This window comes from Corvus cornix, chromosome 4, assembly GCF_000738735.6.
Source record: "Corvus cornix cornix isolate S_Up_H32 chromosome 4, ASM73873v5, whole genome shotgun sequence".
NCBI classification, from domain to species: domain Eukaryota; kingdom Metazoa; phylum Chordata; class Aves; order Passeriformes; family Corvidae; genus Corvus; species Corvus cornix.
The window spans coordinates 41,125,085-41,144,990 of NC_046334.1; the positions used below are offsets into that span (position 1 = coordinate 41,125,085).

Consider the following 19,906-nt stretch of genomic DNA (forward strand, 5'->3'; position numbering starts at 1 on the left):
TCCAAGGCCTAAAGCTCTTTCTTCTGTCAAAAGAAATCTTAAGACACTGTTTTGAACATCTCTCACGGATGGTTCTGGCACCCTGAAGTCAAATATATTCCAACGAGTAAAGTATTCTGTCATGTATTAAGATAATTTCACAGTATTTCCTTTGCTGTTATTTTACACCTCACAGTCAGGTTCAGAACTTCTCATTTTGAGCAATTACTGATACCTCCCTCACTTTAAAGTATTCACAATTTTTCAAAGTGTAGAATGGATTTGTCTGTACATGGCTTATTTACTATTTACAGAATTGCCACCTCATTTGGCACCAATGGTGGCCTCAGCACATAAAAAGCTTCCCGAGACGTGCTCCCTAGCTGTGTCATGCCAAAGGAAATGCAGCACATGCTTCTGTGAACTCTGGTGCTGCCCAAGAAAACTTTTATTTGGGACTCAGTCTCTTCCAAGAGGGTGTATTTCACAGGTTTTCCTCCAGCCAAGCAAGGAAGAATAGCAGAGGCAAACATTCCTCCCTCAAGCTGAGCCCATAAATGAAAATTAGAATCTAAATCACTTATATAGAGTAATACTGGCAGAAGTGGGTGCTTAGAACTAGTTTAAACTACACATTCTAAATTGTTTCATCAGACACCGGCAGGAATCCTAATTTATTTTAATGCATGCAATTTAGCAGCTGCAGAAACACGGCATTTCAGCAGTATCCACAGTATCAGCGATTTAGGCCAAGGCAGTTAAAAACTTCAAAATAAAAATTTAAAAAGGAAATTAAAAAGAAATACTGTATCTTCTGTACCTAGAGCTAACCTACTTTCTGATTTGAGGACAACTAGAATGTCTTTTCAAGCTTTGGGTAGATATTTCAAATTTAAGCAAAGTTGAAATTTTCAGGAGATACAGAAGTGAGACTTCATGGCACACTAACACTTGTGCATAAAGTGAGAAGAGATGGCAAGAGAGACTAATGGGCTAGATTCACTGCATTTACTTAAAGTTGAATAATTTCCTTTGGAACTCCTATTTACTTGAGCAAGCCCCATGAGTACTTTCAAGGGGTGATTAAATCTATTCCAAATCAAATTTCCTTTTGACTGAGCTGCTGTTGACTCCATATGGAAACCCATACGGAGCCTAAAGTTCAGTGGGTCCAACCTGAGTCTTGCTGAAATACTGAATTTCAGGTGTGTAATTTAAAAATGTTACTTCACAGGATTGTCAGTCCCTTTCCAAGGAGCATCTCTGCCCATTGTAATGGCTTGAGTTACAGGCTTTAATGCTTTTGAAGTCCTACTGCGCAACAGGCCCCAAGCCTGAATGCATATTACCATTATGATCTGATTCTTGAAGAGTTTACATTCTTTGAAGAGTTAATACAATAGGTTTCACGTTTCTATATCACTTGATTACTGTCAGATTTCCAGCAGGAGAATTTGAAGTCTTTGCCTTAGTTCTCCCTGAACACCTGTACCTTTCTAACTGACAGTAAAAAAAATATTTCATGGCACCATCTACCTCCCTATTTCACTTTCCTAGACAGAATGTTGTTTTTTATAAAAACCTAAATAAGGGCATTGTTGGTTTTGCTGATAATCTTCTGACAGAAATGCTGGACATGGATAAATGTTATGCCAGCCTGCATAGCATAGGAAAATCCAGATGCACTTGCCTCCTTGTGCACAGGGAATAAGGTTGTTTTGTGCCTAAGGAGCTCAGCTGCAGCAGGACTACACATCTAAGACATAGTGTAACTTTCAGAACCGTGAATTCTGTTCAGAGCAAGACCTTAAAACAAAAACATAACCACTTAAATTTGTACAGGAAGGTCTTTTGCTAATAAATGGAAACAATCTGAAAAAGGAATTTATAAGGTAGAAGCTATTATAACACCAGTAGTGCTGCTGCAGTTCACACATGAAATGAGGTATTGAAATTAAAAAAGTAATTGCAGCAGTTATTTGTACTTCCAAAACCAATACGAAGAAGGGAGGCATGTAATTAATTTTTAGCCTTTAAGACACAGGAACTATCAAGAGATCAGTTTTGTGAGACTTCTTTTAAGAGAACAGCTGAGACCATCTCTTGGACAACAGTCTAAGTGTTTATAGGCCAGAATACAGAAAAACCAGGTCTTGCCCCTAGGATATACACAAGTTGTCTATGCTACAGAGTCCCAATTCTTCTTTTTTCTCTATAAAATTGAAAATTCTAGTTAGTTTTCACTAAACAAAAACTGCCTCCAAAACAACTACTGATGTGCAGATTCTGCACTGAAATCCTAGTCTATTCCCTCTTGCTAGATACACCTGAGATCCTGATGGGATACAAATCATCATGGATACCGTTCTATGGTGAAATCAAGGAACAAGCTGGAATAACAGTGGAGGAAATCCCTTACGTTAGAATCATAGAATCCTTATGATCATAGAATCACTATGTCTGGAAAAGACCTCTGAGATTGTTGAGTCCAACCATTAACCTTGCACCACTGTGTTCATCGCTGAACTATGATGCGAGGGACACATTGACACATTTTTTTAATATTTCCAGGGATGGTGATTCTAACACTTCCCTGGGCAGCCTGTTCCAATGCTTGCCCACCCCTTCTGTAAAGACTTCCTAATATCCAGTCTTTAGTACTGCATTATGATTTAACATTACCAACACTGCCATCACATCAAATCTTTCACCTGCTTGCAGAACCTGACAGATTTCCTACTTACTGCATCCAAAGTTTCTACACTCCCCAGGATTTAAGCATGCAGCAACTATTATGACAGATATCAATAAGCAAATTCCACATGCGTAGTACAAGTTTTAAAAGTTCAGATTATCAGTATCTGACATTAAAGATGATGTGTGAAGTCAATTATATGAAGACACTTTAATGTTTAATGAACAAAGCAAAGTACAGTAAAACTCGAGATGCACCAAATGTAAGGGGTTATGAAAATTCCATAAAAGCTGTGAATATTTTATATTCTGGGAACACTCTTGATTTTTAAAATTCCAGTGCAAAATTATTAAAACAGTAATTTGCATCTGTTTGTTCTCCAGTTTTTGCTGTATAGTACAATTTCATTCGGGATTTGAAATGTACTACTATCTCTGTGGTTTAAGTTCATATTTAACCAATTCTGCTTTTTAGGGTGGCAGAAGGCATGGGGGTGATTTTTTTTTTTTTTTTTTTAAGAAAGTAATGGGTAACCTATCACATTAGTGAGCTATATATCAAGAAACTATACAGCTAAAGACTGTTTTTGCATAACTATTTCAGAATTTTATACAAAATCCAGCTAAAATTTTGTTGTTAAGGAGGCAGCATAAAAACAGTCACATTTATGACTAAACAGCAGCCTTTTAAATAACCTAGTATACGGGGTAGTATAGAGTTGCCTTGACAGAAGCATAAATGGATACTTATCTCTGCTCAAGGGACTGGGAAACCTGACAATCATCTGCTACCTGCTGTGATGAATACCCCACTGCTGACCACGTCTACTAAATTTTCAAGTGCACTGATGTAAGATGACTGTCTAGACCAGGTTTTCTTCCATCATATTAGTTCACTCAGAGTTCACCTGAGCAGCTCAAAAAAGGCACTTCATATTAAACACAATCACTTTGATCACTTTTAATTTACAATTAGAGAAGAAAAAACAGGGCAGCCCAAGAATGTGGGAAGATATGGTTTATTTAGGAGATTTCTCTACTTCAGTGTGCTTTTACTGACTTTCTGTAATCCTGTACCTCGTGACTGCTTTGGTGCTGCTTGTACTGAGACAGAGAAAGGAGCTGCGCTGGCAATTTTATTTATGTGTAGGTCAAGCAGTAGAGGTCATCAACATCCAACTAGATCCTACCTGAAAAGAACAAAGGAACAAACACACTCTATATGAAACCAACTTACTGTATACCTTAGGTACAGTTCTTTGGGAAAAAAATCAGAGCAGAAGAAAAAAAGGTATAGTTAAATAATGAACTTGTTTTGGCACAAAAACTACTGCGGTGATGTTTGCCTCCCCAGTCACTCCTACTCCACTTCTAAAATTCATCACCTTCTTAACTGCTGTAACACAACTTTTTATGAAATCAGGTTATAAACTTATCCCTGAAATGAGCTGCATTCAAAGTACTACACAAGCAGTGACTCTGTGCAAAACCAACCTTTACTGATAAATGTTAACATTAAGAATGATTACTTTTGAAACATAAGTGAAAAGCATGGAGGAAAGAGGAAGATTTAAATACAGCTTTGGTAAAAGATAAAAATAAAGTATAGCCTTGCAACAGCCTTTTAAAACTTTTTTCATGGAGTCACAAAATGGTTAGGGTTGGAAGGAACCTTAAAAGATCATCTACTTCCAATGGCTGGGAACCTTCCATTAGACCAGGTTACTCAGAGCCCCATTCAGTCTGGTCTTGAACACCTTCAGGGATGGGGAGTCCACAACCTCTCTGGGCAGCCTGTGCCAGTGCCTCACCACCCTTGTAAGCCCCCTTTGGGTATTGGAACAGGCTACAAGGTCGTCAGAGCCTTCTGTTCTCCTGGCTGAACAGCCTCAGTTCTCCAAGCCTGTGTTCATAGGAGATGTGCTCCAGCCATTAGTTGAAAAGAAATCCCAAGCCAAACCAAACTCCCTGGGACTAACCAGAAGTCACTAATGACTTCAGATAAGAGGAATCCCACAGCTCAAGGAACGTGAAGAGCCTGGCTTTCAAGTTAGTGTCTCTACAGCACAAGACACATTCTCCATGCAATGCTCTAAGTCCCCAGGTCATCCAGACATGTGCCAAGTAGAGGGACAAGGCAAGGTGCACCACTATGGCTGCAAAGCCACGTGCCAGCTATGAAGAACCTCATGCAGTACCGTGTCCAACAGTGTAGAAAACACCTCTTAGACTGAACATGTCCAGGTACTAAAATATACAAGAAAACTATTGCATACATGCAAGGAGGTTTTGTATTACACATTTTAACTTTACATGGTTGTGTGGATCCAGGCAAGCCTAGTATTTTCTGCATGACAGCTGTGGTAGCATATAGCACAAAGCAGTGATTTTTTTGAATCTTCAAGTCAGCCGTTCTTTCAGAGGTAAAGAGGAAAAAAAAAAAAAAAAGATGTGTGTGCGCCATGCAGTGGCATGAAGGCAAAGTAACTCAGGCTAACTTTTAGTGATGACAGCTTATTTCCCCATGTTTCATCCCTGTCTATTGAAAGAGACCAACAAAGCTTTCTTTAGAAGGCAATGACAGGCAAATATCAGAACCTGCTTGGCCCTTTGACAACACTGTTCTGTCACATATTAAAGCAGTCATGGGGAATGGCCCAAGAAGGATAGAGTTATCATTTGTTAATACCATCCTTATCTTCTGCTATAAAAGTTAATGGTATGACTTATTTAAAAATGCTACTGGAATCTAATTTTTATTACTCAGGAAGCAGATTCTGTTAAACTGTACATTTCAGAGGAATCTTACCTACTCAAGGTTATATTCAAAGGTAAGACTACTTACTGATCTGAAACTACTAGGGTATATTACGTTTGAAGGTTGTGTGCAAACCAGTAATTTTCCCCAATTTCCTACAAAGGCTACCAAAGAGAAGTTACACAGTTCTAAAGTTGGTTCAGCTCAGTCTGGGATCCTGTCTTCACCACACGAAAGTTGCATCTCCTTTCCCTGTCACTTCTGCTTTCTCCATGTTAGGTCTACTGAACACTTGACGTGGGATATATAAGAACTAATCCTGCAGCTAAGACCAAATACTAACATATGCTTTTGCATATACATTTTCAGCTAGGCAAGTTATATTGATTTAAAAATTATTTTGAAAATGTGGGCATAGCTGGCCTGCAGTTCATATGGACTTCGTATGCAAGGTGGTTCCAAGACTAACAGTTCACTGTATCTCTAGCCTAATGCCCTTAATTGTACCATTGAAAACAAGCAACTAGTCAGACAAGCTTATCTGAGACCTTGGTATCAGCTGCTAAACTAGTACTTCTGTCTAGGCCAGAAGAACTTCATCATTCCAAAGAGTTAGCACACTAAGGAAGCCAAGGAATGACAACTGATTAACCACATTAGTTGCATTACACAGGGATCTAGCACTGAATAATTTGGAAAGACAGTTTCTCTTAGTATTTCTACTTACAGCGTCTCCTGCCTCCTGAAAATATTCTAATTTTTGTAATACTATAATGCTCTGCAACTTGCAGGTTCAAACAAACAGAAAAAAGAAAGATTTTGCTCTTAGCTATATAACCTTTACATTGCTCTAGGCACTGGCATCAGTAATATTCCTAATACTATGTAAGAGCAAAAGGAGAAGATTAAGAAATGGCCACAAAGGTGAACGAAGGTATTTAAATAAATTCTGACATTAGAAATAGGGACAAAATATATTACTCAGTCATACTCAGAAGAAAATGTCATTTCAAAAGAATGGTCTGTTCTTCTGTAACAAACACTATGCTTTGTATCAAAAGGGCAAAGCCCAAGGAGTAGCAAGTTTTAAAAACCTTTTTCGCCATTAGTATTGACTTAAAAATGTGTCATTGCTGCATTAAAGCTACTCCCAGTCTCTAAAATACAGTAACACAAAATATAATAAGTTACCAAATAAGATCCAATTTAAAAGGTAATTTGAAATTTAGTTGCAGTGTTAGCAGTACAGAACGAGTTCATGTATGCTGCCTGGTCTAAACAGAATAAATTCCTCACAAGGACTATTTTAATTCCCAGTATTAAGCATCTGTCAATGTGAAAGGGTTCTGTGAAACGTTACTGTTGAAAACAATTTTCTAATAGAGGGCCAGGCAGAAAATGGGAATGCTGCATTTGCAAGAACCAAGCTACTGAAAGCTTACACTGACAAAATCTACTTTGCAACAGCATCTCTATTCACCCAAGCGTCCCTGAAGCATCCAACAAATTCCTTCAGCTATATCTTGTCTACCACGAGGCTGAAATTCCCTTATTTTCAGAAAAGTAAATTCAATCAAGACTGAAGCTGGCTTAGGGCTTGTGTTCATATAGAGTTAAATGTCCATTTGACAATCACTGAACTATTTGCACCATTAAAAAAGTTGAGACAACTTCCTGCTTCCTTCCTTTCCTTCAATTAGGCTTTCCTCACACATAACAAACTTTATGCTTTGCACCTACTGATGGATTTATAGGAATTGCTATTGGTATTGCTACAAGGTTATGTGTGAGGATACACCTGTATCCTGAGGCACAGCAGCACACACCACAGCCACTGAGTGAGCTGCCCTTCCCTCACCTTTGCAGGGCAGCTTGTAGTGCCCCAGTGTTCTCCAAGACACAGCTCTGGAAAGCCACTCTGAAGCTTTCAAGCTCACAGGCAGCAAACATCAACAGAGAAAAACAGATGACTGTACCAAAGGTCTTAATCAAGCTTTTGAATTTCTCCACCCTTTCAGCAACGAAATTGCATCCTGGCAACTAATGAGCAGAATATGTTTGACTGTACCATGACTGTGGTCTACCACATTTAAAAAAAAGCTAGCAGTACCATTTCTGGTAGAACTCTTTAGTACAGCATTACATCTTTCCTGGTTCCAAGAAAAAAAATTTACTGGAATCTTAGCAGGCAGGCATAGCAAATATGAAAGTGAAGAAAACGTTTTAAAGGATCAAATGAACAGTAACAACCATATCCTCACTTACAGCTGGATTGCAAAAAGCAATGTACTTGCAACCAAAAGACTGAAACTGTCACTGAACATTCAGCAATAATGCTGAGAGAATATGAGGAAGTCATCACTAAAGTCAGGGCACTCTGACTTGCCTCTAGACTGGAAAATGTAGACATCTATTTTGACCTATCACAACTCCTCAGCATGAGCATAGACAAAGAACAAAGTGTAAAAGTAGCAATATGCACCCCCAGGAGAGATGAGAAAACACAACATGCACTTGAGTAACAGGATTTTAATAGTGAAAATATTCCTCAAGTTCATCATTAGTTAGAAAAAATAATTTAAGGAAGTTTTTAAAAATTTTATATTTCACCCTCATGACTGATTTTCTATTTCCTCTATTTCTTTAGCTATCCTATCTGTGGAATGATAAATACTATCCAAACAGCTGAGCCTTTACCATGTGCACTAAAAAGTTGTGTCTTGTTATGGCTCCAGCTAGCCAAGTTATTTTCAGCAAAGGTCAACAAATTCTGAAGTCCATTAGAAGGCATGAAAAACAAAAAAATCCAGTATTTGTCAGTTTTATATTTATCACAGTCATCAAGGCAAAATTATTCTAAAAAGATAAAATTTGATGAACAGCCTGAATTAAGTGCCAAGATAAGTCCATTCTTATGGAGAAAAAAGGGAAAAGGGTTTTGTTGTTGTTGTTGTTATAGCTTGTTGTTCTTTTCTCTTCCCACAAATTCAGATCCATAGCTAAATCTATGATATAATTCAGAAATCAGATAATTCTCATGCAGGACATCATGGTCAGAAATAAGCCTATTTACAAAAGCCCAAAGACATCTGATTCAAAAGGAGGTCTTTTATACTGCAAATTTTGAGGTATGACACATCAGTTTAATTCTTTATTCTCCAACTTCACCTGCACATCTTCCAATAGAGTGCTTATCTAGTGTGAAGGTTTACCTAGTCACAATTTGTCAAACATGTTTCTTGCAAATATGTACTTGAATTTTGAGATGTAATTATGCCTCATATGTTGCCTAGGAAAAAAAAAAAAAAACAACCAGTATTTATTCCACCAAAAATGTTTGGAATGAAGTGCAAAACCAAAACCATCCTAGTGTCAATTGATAAATATGTCTTCGGCTGACCCTGTAGTGACAGGGAGATAGAGCAGTTTAAATGTCTTGCTCATTCCAGACACAGAAGAGGCCAGGCCAGACTGGAACACACAAGGTTTCATCTCAGGAGATACTGCTTTGCCAGCAGAGAACTGCCTGTGTCAAATGGACTAAAGCATTTAACTGACTTCACATAGACCAAAGTGCTGTTATTGCAAACCATGTGTGAATACAACATGCAAACGCTGTACAGAAAATAATCACAGTGACTTTTACTGATGCCAGTGTGAAAGGCAATGACATTTTGCCAATAATGGCATAAAATGAAGTAGCTGTCAAAGAACTGACTGAAAGCCTAAGGTCTGACATGTCACAGCTCATGCCAGTAGCACAGCTATATCTGAAGGGCCAAACCAACTACCATGGTCTTAAATCAATGGTCTTATACTGAACTTTGAAGTTGTTTTCTTTGTTTCCGCTTGCCCACAGCAGGACAGGGACTTGTATGGTTATGCTAGCAATCTTGGTATGGATTTTAGCACAGATAGGTAGACAGAGCTTGTGGCACTGAATACTCAAGTATTCTGCAAGTTCAGAGTATCAGCTGTTTGTGACAGTTCAACAGGCTCAGACATATACACAAATCTTTTAAAGCCTTAAGAATATGAACAACCTTTGTCCAGGCCACTCTGGTTTGTCAGATAATTGACAGACAAGTCAGTAAACTCAATGAAAAAACATTTTGTAGTAAGTTGTTCAGCTGGCTGACTCAAAGATCTTTCAAACTTGCTCTATTGCGTTTGCTGGCCTGTAAACTACTTCCTCAAAGGAGCCCAGATTTCAACTGGAAACAGCTCTCCAACTCTAAACAAACATTTTGGTCAAGCACTTAAATATTATTGCTAAGAGTAGAACAGACTGCAAATATTAGAGCATTACTGTCGCACTATTGCTTTTCATTCTACTGGGCCCAAAAGAATACGAAGATCTGAAAATTTAACAAAAGCATGCTCCTTACCATGTCACATAATGGTATTTTCAATCTGAAGTTTAATGGTTTTGTTCAAATTCTGATTAGAAGTCTGCACTCCATTGATTTCAGCTCTTCTACCCATTCCTTATTATTAATATATGTATTTTAATACCTATCTAGAAAAATGCAAATTCTCTTGACTAATCATTTGGTTTTACAACCAAACACTTGGCACATCTCACTACAGAAATCTAAGCACTCTAACTCATTTGGATGAGACTTCCTAGATCCCAGGAAGACAGATCAACACCATGCTGACCTGCCGCCTGTCACTTAAGTGTTTTGCTAGAAAACCACCATGCAGTCAGCTGCTACAAAGCAAGAAACCATATAATTCTTTCCAAGTCAGTAGATTTATGCTTATTCTATTTACATAGAGGAGGGAAATCCAGATAGGGGTGGAGAGGCCAGAGTATAGCAACCTTTGCACCAGCATATACAAACTACACAGGACTTAAAGTTCAAAGTAATTCAGACAGCCCATTTGCAATACATCCATACGCCTTTTAGGAATTCAGATGTTTGCCTAGTTACATTTTTCAGCCTTTTAATTCCAAGGTTTTGGGGATTTGTTTGTTTGTTGGTTTGGTCTTGGTTTTGTTTTTAAAAAGGACACTTGATAATGGTGCTATTCAGAAGCTTCACCCTCAAGTCAAAATTGAATTCCAGTTCAAACAGTAGATTAAACTGTACATCTGCTCAATTTTAATAAAGAATCTTTCCTTTAATGCAAAGCCATTACTGTAAAATGATTTGTGTGAATGTATTATTGTTAGCTACTCCAAGAGGTATCACTATGAAGCGGTGATACAGCTTTAAACATTCAGGTGCTGCATTACAGGTAGGCTTTTAGGAACCTGCCTGCAGATAAAGTTGGGACATACTTTAAGGAAGATTTTTCAAAAACTGTCAATACTAGCTTAGTTCTGTTTACAGAAGTCTAAGGTCATTTTTAATCACTGTTTTTGTCACAGGAAAAAGCAGAATCTTTCAGTACATTAGAATGTCCCCAGACTTTAAGCCATAACATCTGAATTTCTTGTTTAATGCACACACATTTCATATCCTTGTTTTTAACCATGTCTTACCTGAGTTTTATTCTCACTTTTAAGACTATTACTTTGGGCCCTCGCTGTAACATTCCAAAAATCAGCCATCAGCTTCCCTTTTCAGCACTGGAAAGCTCTGTGCAGGACCCAGAAGGCAAGTAGGAACCAGAAGGTGATTTTACAAATTTGGAGATCCAACAGACCTCTGACAGCAAGTTCCAAGTGCCTTTATTTGACTAACCATCACTGTGGCAAGATTAAATAGCTAACTGAAGGCTAGGAAAACTCTTGAAAAACTCCATCCAAGTCGGAGCTTGACTGTTCTGAAAGACTAAATCTTTTCAAGACAGAGGACTCATTCTCCAAATCAACTGTCCCTTTACAGGAGCGACATAGCTTACCTTCCCATTTGCACCTCCTCTGCTTCCTTCCCTCCCAGGAATTAAATAAGACAATAGTACATTATTAGATATATAAACTGTTTATCTCTGTTGTTCTTATTTCAATTTTTTTTGACATTGGAGAAGAAATCCACTGCTTTCCAGACGGTCCAGAGGCGTCACAGAGATTTAGGGTCACACATACAGTCCTGCTGCGTTCATCTGCACCTCATGTCTTAGCTCACTTAGATCTATCAAGATAAATCACACAAGTAAGTGAATCCTACACAGGTGCCTCAAGGAGCACTTTCAAAGTTGAGAGACTACTTGCACACAGGAACTTGGCGCTCAGACTTTCAGCTTCAAAAGAATGGAGCTGCTACTACATTTGTCACCTGTTGTTTTTGCACAGACTAGGGAAGGAACACATGCTAAAAGTCTCCTTTGCACCAGGATAGTTCATTTCTAAACGTGTTTGTACTAAATGACTTGGTTACAGGGAACCTTTCTGGGAAACAAGTCATTAGCAGTCTCAAGTGTGGAAGCAGCCTAGGTACCCAAGTTATGTCCAGCACAAAAGATGACACAGCATTAAACATTCTAACAGCATGAAACATTTAGGGATACAAGTCACTAAGGAAACACCAATTCTTAAGACACTAATATTATAGAGACACATGCAGTCTTACATACAAGTATAAACAGATAATGACTGATGAGAGCCACCTTGAAAACAGATTAAAGCATACTTACTAGATTACTTAGGAAGAGAAAGTGCTTAAAAGCATGCTTTTCTCTTTAAAGTACAAGCAAACAAGTGGAGGGATGTTGGACCAGATGACCTCACTGTGCTTCCTTCCAACCTTACCCATTCTGTGGTTCTGCAGCTAAACAGGTAAATTCTCTGCTGTGTACCACGCAACTTTATTCCCAAATCAGTACTTTTCAAGTTTATACACAAATTAGAATCAAATGAAACTCAAGGCTTGGGGCAGAAGTGAAAATTATTCACTGTTTCATATGCAAAAGTACTTGCTTTTGACTGTCAACTATTACTTTTTTTTTTTTTAAGATGGAAAATGAATACTTTTGAAGTTGCAAAATACGGAAAATGTTTACCTAAAAGACAGTGATTTTTTTAGAAAAGTTAAGCAACCAACAACTTGGACATTACAGTTAAAATTATTCTGACAAAAGATGCTCACTGCTGAGCTTGAGTATTAATAAAGTGATTAACTCTCTTCCCCCAAACCTCAGATTAATGATGAGCAGAGGCTACTGTGAGAAGCTGGGAATCCTGCCAGTTCCTGTTTCATTTGGATCAATCAAAAGGTTAAGCATAGCCTAAGCTCCAAAGCCAACAGAGGCATTGAAATTTTGCACTCCTGCAGACACGAGATAACCAGGATGCCATAAAAATTGCAACCCTCTAAAGCAGCTGGTTACATACAGCATCACATCATGAATTTTTTCCAGAGCTATCTGTGGCCATCTGACAATACCATATAGCCAGGTAGTCCAGTGCAGGCACAACTCACAGGTCTCACATTTGAATGTTCTCAGCACCTCCATTTTGGTATACCCCCAGTCTGTGGTTAATGCAAGGAAGAGATGACTGCATGATAGCCTTTTACTCAGATTAATTTCCTCTATCACCAGTTCTTGCTTTCCAGTATTCGAAACACCTTTTTTGTCTCCAGCACTATCACATATTAAATCCATGCAGTTTCAACGTATTACAATGATCTGCTGACATGCTTAGATCATAGATGAGAACCCCATACAGAACAGTTCCCATAAAACCCCATTGTCATCAGTAAATGAACTGAAGACCACACTGCAGAAGCAGCATCATGACTAAACAGCATATTAAGTTAAGGTCTTTCTCAGCACAAAGCTTTTAACAAGAAATTTAAGTTATCATGATCCTTTGTTTCTCAAGGTAACAGTTCAGTAATATCATATATTGTTTGGATAACACTTATATTAGCAAAAAGAAAATGTTTTCTGAGACACTTTGATAAAATAATTCCATCATAAAATGTTTATAGATACACCTGGCTACCACCCCTCTATTTGAGCTCACAAAGGAAGTAAGGAGGGAACACAATTGTGTAACCAAAACGGTTCTAATTGAGCCTTATTTCTACATAAACAAAGAGGTATCAACAACGGCGTTAGGCCATCCCAGATTTAATGGGTTCCTTGGGACCATATCATTAAGTAAAATGAAAAATTCAAATATAAAAGTTTTTTTTTTTTTCAATGTATTTGACACCCTTTTTGGGAAGTGAACAAAGACACACTGTCAAAAGCAGAAACTTGCACAAAATGTTACCATTTGTTCCCCATGAATGCTGAGGTATAGTTATTCAATGAAAGGAATTCCACTGCTCTCCTGAGATTTCCTCTCTTTAGTTGAATCTTGTGCCAAGTTCACTCAGCTAAAGTTTGGGTTGTGCTAGCATGCCAGATACAAGTTCCTCTGGCCCTTACTTTGAACAGTTCAGGCACTGTTTTTATTTGAAAATAATTGGTTCATATTTTTATCTATTATGAAGCCTATTTATGTGTAATTTCTCATCCAGCTATGTTTTTGGACCTGTTAAGGGATCACATATTTCTAAAGTGCACAAACAGTAATTGCAGCATGACCTCTAAAGTGTCTTAAGTTCCTTCAGAAGCTGCAGCTTTTTGAGAAGTAATTCTCAGGTGACAAACTCTCTTTATATGAAAACCATCAATGTAAGACAAGTAAGATATTCTTTATGAAATCTATACATCCATTCCAGTTTTTAACTTTTTATCCAAAAATAAGATGGCAAGCTTCTTACTAAAACTTAAATTAATTGAAAAGCCTCCAGTCAGCTTTAATGTTAGAGTGTTGATCTGTTTTATTTGGGTTTTTTTTTTAATGAAAATATATATAATTATTGCTTTACATTAAATATAACACATATTTTAAATATGAAATTGAGTTTTCAACATTTTTTGAACTAAACTGATGTTAGGGCTATAGCAAAGCCTGCAAAACAAACTGTGCAGATCTAGGGCATGCAGTATGTAAGTACACAGTAATTGTGGTAAGCCAAAGCATTGCAGCATAAGTGATCAGATGGACTGGGTATATATAGGGTGCCATCTAATGCCAGCCAACTGCTTAGGAAAACCTCAGCACAGAGCAAAAATTCTTCTGCTCTTCCACAACTTTCTTCATTTTATTGCAATGAAGCATAAAAATAGAAGGTGGAGGACAAAATTTCTTTTGTTTGGGTCAAACTCAGTTAATACTTCATAATCAAAGGAAAAAAAAAATTGTTTCAAGCTGTACAATCAAAACCCAAAGAAACTGTAAGACATAAACACCTTTAATAGAACTGTTACAGAATTATATGATCAAATAAAGACTACTGATAAGTATGCTTACTGTCCTATGAAATAGGCACATCACCAAGAAAAATAAAGCATTGTATTAAATAACATCAAGCTATTTTATCTAGAAAAGGTGAAACCAACAATCAATGAGACATGAATGAACGTTGGGAAAGTATATTTTTAAACTCTGACTTGACACTAGATATACTTTGCAATAAAAATTCTGAAGTTAATTCATTAAATATGGAACATTCAAACAGGTAAATCCAAGACAGAACAATTATCACTTTTGCTTTAAAACATTTAATGCCTTCATTACAACAAACTGAGAACAAAGTACTAGATAAAAGATTAAACCCCACCTATACAGAAATACCATACAGAATCATAGACACTATTTTGAAGTTTGTAAAAGCAGCACAGTAATGCCTTTGGAGATTAGTCTTTGTACTTCATATATAGAATGCACCAGAACTATCAGCAAGCCGAAGCTGGTTTTCTCTGAACACTACTTAGAACCTCAAGAATGCAAGTCCTAAGGGCAGGAAGAAAGAAAAGTCCTTAAGGAAAGTATAACTTACCAGACAGATGAGTTAGGCTGTGTCTCAAATGCAGCAGAAGTAAGAAACTTCTGTATATGTAGACCTTGTTTATTTAGCCCTTAATGAAGGTTTCTCTCAAGAAATTAATTTAATTCACATGCAAGAGTCTGCAAAAGAAAAAGAGAAAAAGTCTAAGCTGCTGACTGAGATTTTTTTTCAAAGAACATTTGAGCTGTTTTCAGAAGCAATGGGCTTGCCTACTATCAAAATGAAAGTGTAATAGAGAATAAGCAGCCTCCCAACCATGCTAAAAAAAATCAGGAAATCCATGGCAAAAAAACTTTGTTCATTGTCCAAATTTTTATTTAAAGAAACAGAAGGAGCAGGGAACAACCACTGTTGATGAAAAAAAACCAAACCAAACTACTGTTAAAAGGAAATCAGGGACCTTGAAAATTATAACTTTTAGCTTAGACAATGAACCACCATGAATATTTTTTAATGTGAAAAACACCTATTGAGTTTTGTTATCTCTGAAGATGGTTTGCCTTCTCAACACAAGGTTTCATCTGAGATGGAAGTAATTCTATTTGCATTTAAGTCTATTATATCTGACTGGTATACACATCGAAGGACAGGACAAATTAGTATATGAAGACTGAAGCCAGTAGTTTGTTTCTGGTTTGCATCTTAAGTTTCCAGTTTCAGCAACAGTACTATTTTGGAAGCCTAGTGACCTGAAGCTGCTGGCACTCCATTTTTTTTCTACCAGGGCCATTCAGTGACATGATAAATATCTCCCTGTCCTCCTCTGTCACACTGCCAACCAATCAACTTACCCTCCCATAATGTAAAAATAGTGGGAAACAGAAAGTATCAATACAAATTAATGACTCTAGGAAAAGACCCTGAACATCCTGATGGGTACATAAAAGCTAATTACTTTGAAGTTTAAGAAAACAGAGATAAACTAAGTCAGTGAAAAATCATCACTGTTATTTAACTTTTGCAGCTTCTTCTGGAGAAGGAGAAAGCTTCCAACATATCCCTCTCTATAACTTCCCTCTATATATCTCAGCAGTTCCTGGTTTTGCTTCCTCAGAAAAACTTCTCAAACATCATCACACTGTTAGGTACTGCCACTGAAAATTTTTGTTACTTTTGTTCAAGGAAAAGTTATGAGACTTAAAGTTACTCTCGGCTCAAAACCTAAAACAGGCTTAATTTCTGATTTATTCGTGAACAGGAGCTGTTTGGAAGCTATACTGACACATGAAACAGGATGCCAGACACAAGCTATTTAGTAAACTATTAAAAGAGTGAAGCAATGCTCATTGTTATAAACAAACATGAAAAGCACATTTGCTTCTAAAGACTTGTACAAAAATCATTAGCTATAGAACACTTAATAATGAAAAAGCTGCTAAGTGTAAAAATATAGCACAAATTCTTTCTGTATTAGCTCAAAAGCATCCTTTCCATTTGATCTCAGCTATTTTTAGAGTTGCAGCAGTTAAAAGCAGGTACAACAAAACCCACAAACTCTAAATACCAACCTGTTAAATTAATCATTATTGCTACTTCATTCCTAATGTCTAGTTCAGGACCACCATTTTACCGCAAAACTAGTTCAGTGAAGATAAAAAGCTCAGTTTATATTTAAGTTCGGATTCATGCACAAAGATATTCAAGGACTCCAATAGCTTAAATTTCAGATAATGTGTGAGTTATAGCCAGCTTGAGAGCTGTGATGGTCAGGTGGAACATGCATTATAGTTTCTAAATAAATACAAGACCTGTATCTACCAGACCACTAGTGTCAGATTCTACATTACCTTGCCATCCATAATGCTTTCATCGGATGGTTACAAGCTAAATCAATCAATATCCACATGCTGGATACTAATACTACACAAATACAAAACTAGAACTATGTGTTAAAGTCATTATTAGCAGTATCAATTTACTACTGACATAATTTAATACACAACACTTTGCAGCTCAGCATTTCTTTTCAGAGGCATTTTCTCAGGAGGCAGATTTACCATTAGCTGAGTCACCATCAGCACTTAACCCATTTTGGTACCTTGTTTCTTCACACACTCTCTGCAACCATATTTGTATAAATAAATGACAGTTTACCTATTAGTATTCATAGCATTTACTAAACATGACATAAGCACTGTTTCAATATATACTCAGATGCTTTAGCTACTGGATACAAATCAGATCATCTTCATCTACAGGAAACATGAGATGTCAGAAACATCACATATATCATCTAGGTCTCAAATGTATCTGTATGTTTATTAGTAAAACAGACAAATATATCACTACTACCACGACTGTCACCTTACGCATTTCAGAGACTGACAATAATCTCTTTCTTTTTATGGCTATCAGCAATACTAAAATTAAGAATATAATTTCTTTAGTGACCCACTGCAGCATGATTTAATCAATTTCTAGTATTAAAGAATTCAAGCATGACCAAAAAGTGTACAGTTCACACTGCTGATGTAGGTTCTTGATGCAAGTCTCCAGGTGCTCCATGGCCAGACTCTACAGGACAGAGATTTTCATAAACCAGAGGAAAGAATCTTGATGGGTAAGAGATACAGAAGGTTGTTCAAAATACTGAGAGACAATATTTGCATACCTGCGATTCATATAAAAGAAAATGTTGATTTTTCTAAGTCTAACCTTTCAAACACAGTTGAGTCATTGAAGCTTCATATGGAATGGCTGAAGAAAAATCCTCCTTTTGAGAAGTGTCCCTGTACATTTCAAGATATGCAGATGAATGCTGCACAGCCAGGTGTAATGACTCCTTTTTCCTTGTATTTTTCTATACATGATTCTATTAATATATTTTAATATTAATGCAATGCCTTCTAGTAGTATGATAGTATGTCTAAATGCTATGTAAATTGCATGTTACCTGCCTCAGGAAGAAACAAGGAGTATGGATATGATTTCTTTCATTTGTTCATTTTTTTTTTCCCCCAAGTATCCATATTTCTTGAATTTCATCTGAACTATGACACATAACACCAAATGAATTTAATGTTAGAGAATGGAAGCAAAATGCACGTACTCTGTGTTTTCAGAAATCTCCCTTGAGAGTGTTCATTCATAGAACTGATTAGGTCAATCTCTGAAATGAGTATTTCCCAGATTACAGGAAAAAAAACCTACAGAAGGAAAGCTGTGGTTCACATGCTTCATCCTCAACTTCAGCTACTCTCAAAAGTGTTTTAGACATATATGAACTTGAAGGATCTTACAAATAAGACATTTTTTCAAAGTCACATGTGCTTTCAGTAGCCTCCACTGTTGAAAAGCAAGGGAGCTATGAAGAAGTGTGGCCACGGACAGGATGGAATACCTTGCTACACATAGTTCATATACAATATTACTTGTGGTTGATCCTATATAATGTAACATAAGTAAAAATGCATAAACATGTGTTAACTGAAATTACTGCCAGGAATGCCTATACTCAAACAGAGTATCGAAGCAGCCTTCTGAATTTGTCACAGAAGTGTTCTACTGATAACTCTTGCATTTGAAACACATGGATCAAGACAGCATGTACAAAGAATCACACTCTCATGTTATTAACATGAACTGGTCTGCAAAATGGCTTATGTTTGATGAAGAATTGACTCTGTGTTCTCCGGAACAGCAGACCTGTATTCTCTTTAAAAGACACCAAATGTCCTTAGCTGTATCGAGTTCTCATTTTTGACTTTAGATTTATGTTAGACTGAAAGCCCTAGCCAATTTTTTTGGTAAGACATTTTACAGTTACAATGAGAAGCTATGTTATAATTTTTAGTATGCTTAATAACACCATTATATCATATAGAATCCATTAAAATTATTATACCTTTAAATCAGCACCAAGTGACTACATTAAAACATAAGGATACTTTCAACCTTGAAGTGAAATCATATGCATTTAGACCCCTCTAACTATTGAAAGCATATTATTTAAATATTTAGAGCCTCGTAGTCATCTGTTACAACCAATTCCAATACTTCAGCCAATTCCATATAACTGGGTACAAACCATGTAACTGCTCTTATAATGATGTGAAAAATGACTACAGGCACTGCAGCTATCACTCTGAAACTGGACCAACAGGATAATATTCTGCTAGTAAAACTAACTTCCTCTGTTCCAAGAGCAAACAGTTAAAAATGATCAGGAAAATAAATATGAAAAGGCCTTTTCAGGAAATGGGGAACAGAAGCTTATTGTTAATCTCACTCTTAATATACATTGTTATGCTATTGTTTCAAGACCTTGGTACAAAGTTATTTGTCCTTAAGGCCCTTTCTTTGCTAGAATGTGTTTAACTACTGTGTAAGACTGTGGTTGTGTTTTGGGAGGGTGCTGAGGGCATTAGTGAGTGGGGTTTTCCTAAAGGCCTAAACCTCAGAAATGTAAACAAGCTAGGACTCTCAACCTGTGATTTACCAATGCAAGTAACAGGGTCTTTTGCGCCCAAATCAAACGTGACCATTTTTAAAACACCTATTTTATATATACCCAAATTTCTAAGCATCTGTATGTCTTTCAACAGTCAAGTTGCCAGTTACCTAAAATTCTCCTCCTGGACCAAGCAAGCAATGCCTTGACTTAATGAAACCACTTTGGTGACAGCTGTCCTGTACAAACTTTGTTTTATCAATCTTAAATCTGAGGCACAAATATCCA

The 19,906-nt window shown here is 36.9% G+C and overlaps 1 protein-coding gene across 39 annotated transcripts in view; it reads right to left on the reverse strand.

Moving 5' to 3' along the window:
• Positions 1 to 19,906, reverse strand: part of SORBS2 (sorbin and SH3 domain containing 2) — a 198,610-nt gene that overhangs the window by 112,704 nt on the left and 66,000 nt on the right. For 35 of the 39 annotated variants that reach the window (XM_039550401.1, XM_039550403.1, XM_039550398.1 and 32 more), the window contains exon 2: positions 15,220 to 15,347. The exons of 2 other annotated variants lie outside the window; for them this stretch is intronic. The gene's annotated coding sequence lies outside the window, so the exon portion shown is untranslated. Of the gene's footprint in view, positions 1 to 15,219; positions 15,348 to 19,906 lie in introns of those variants that run through there. 2 more of the 39 variants (XM_039550421.1, XM_019287135.2) reach the window with 2 other exon arrangements.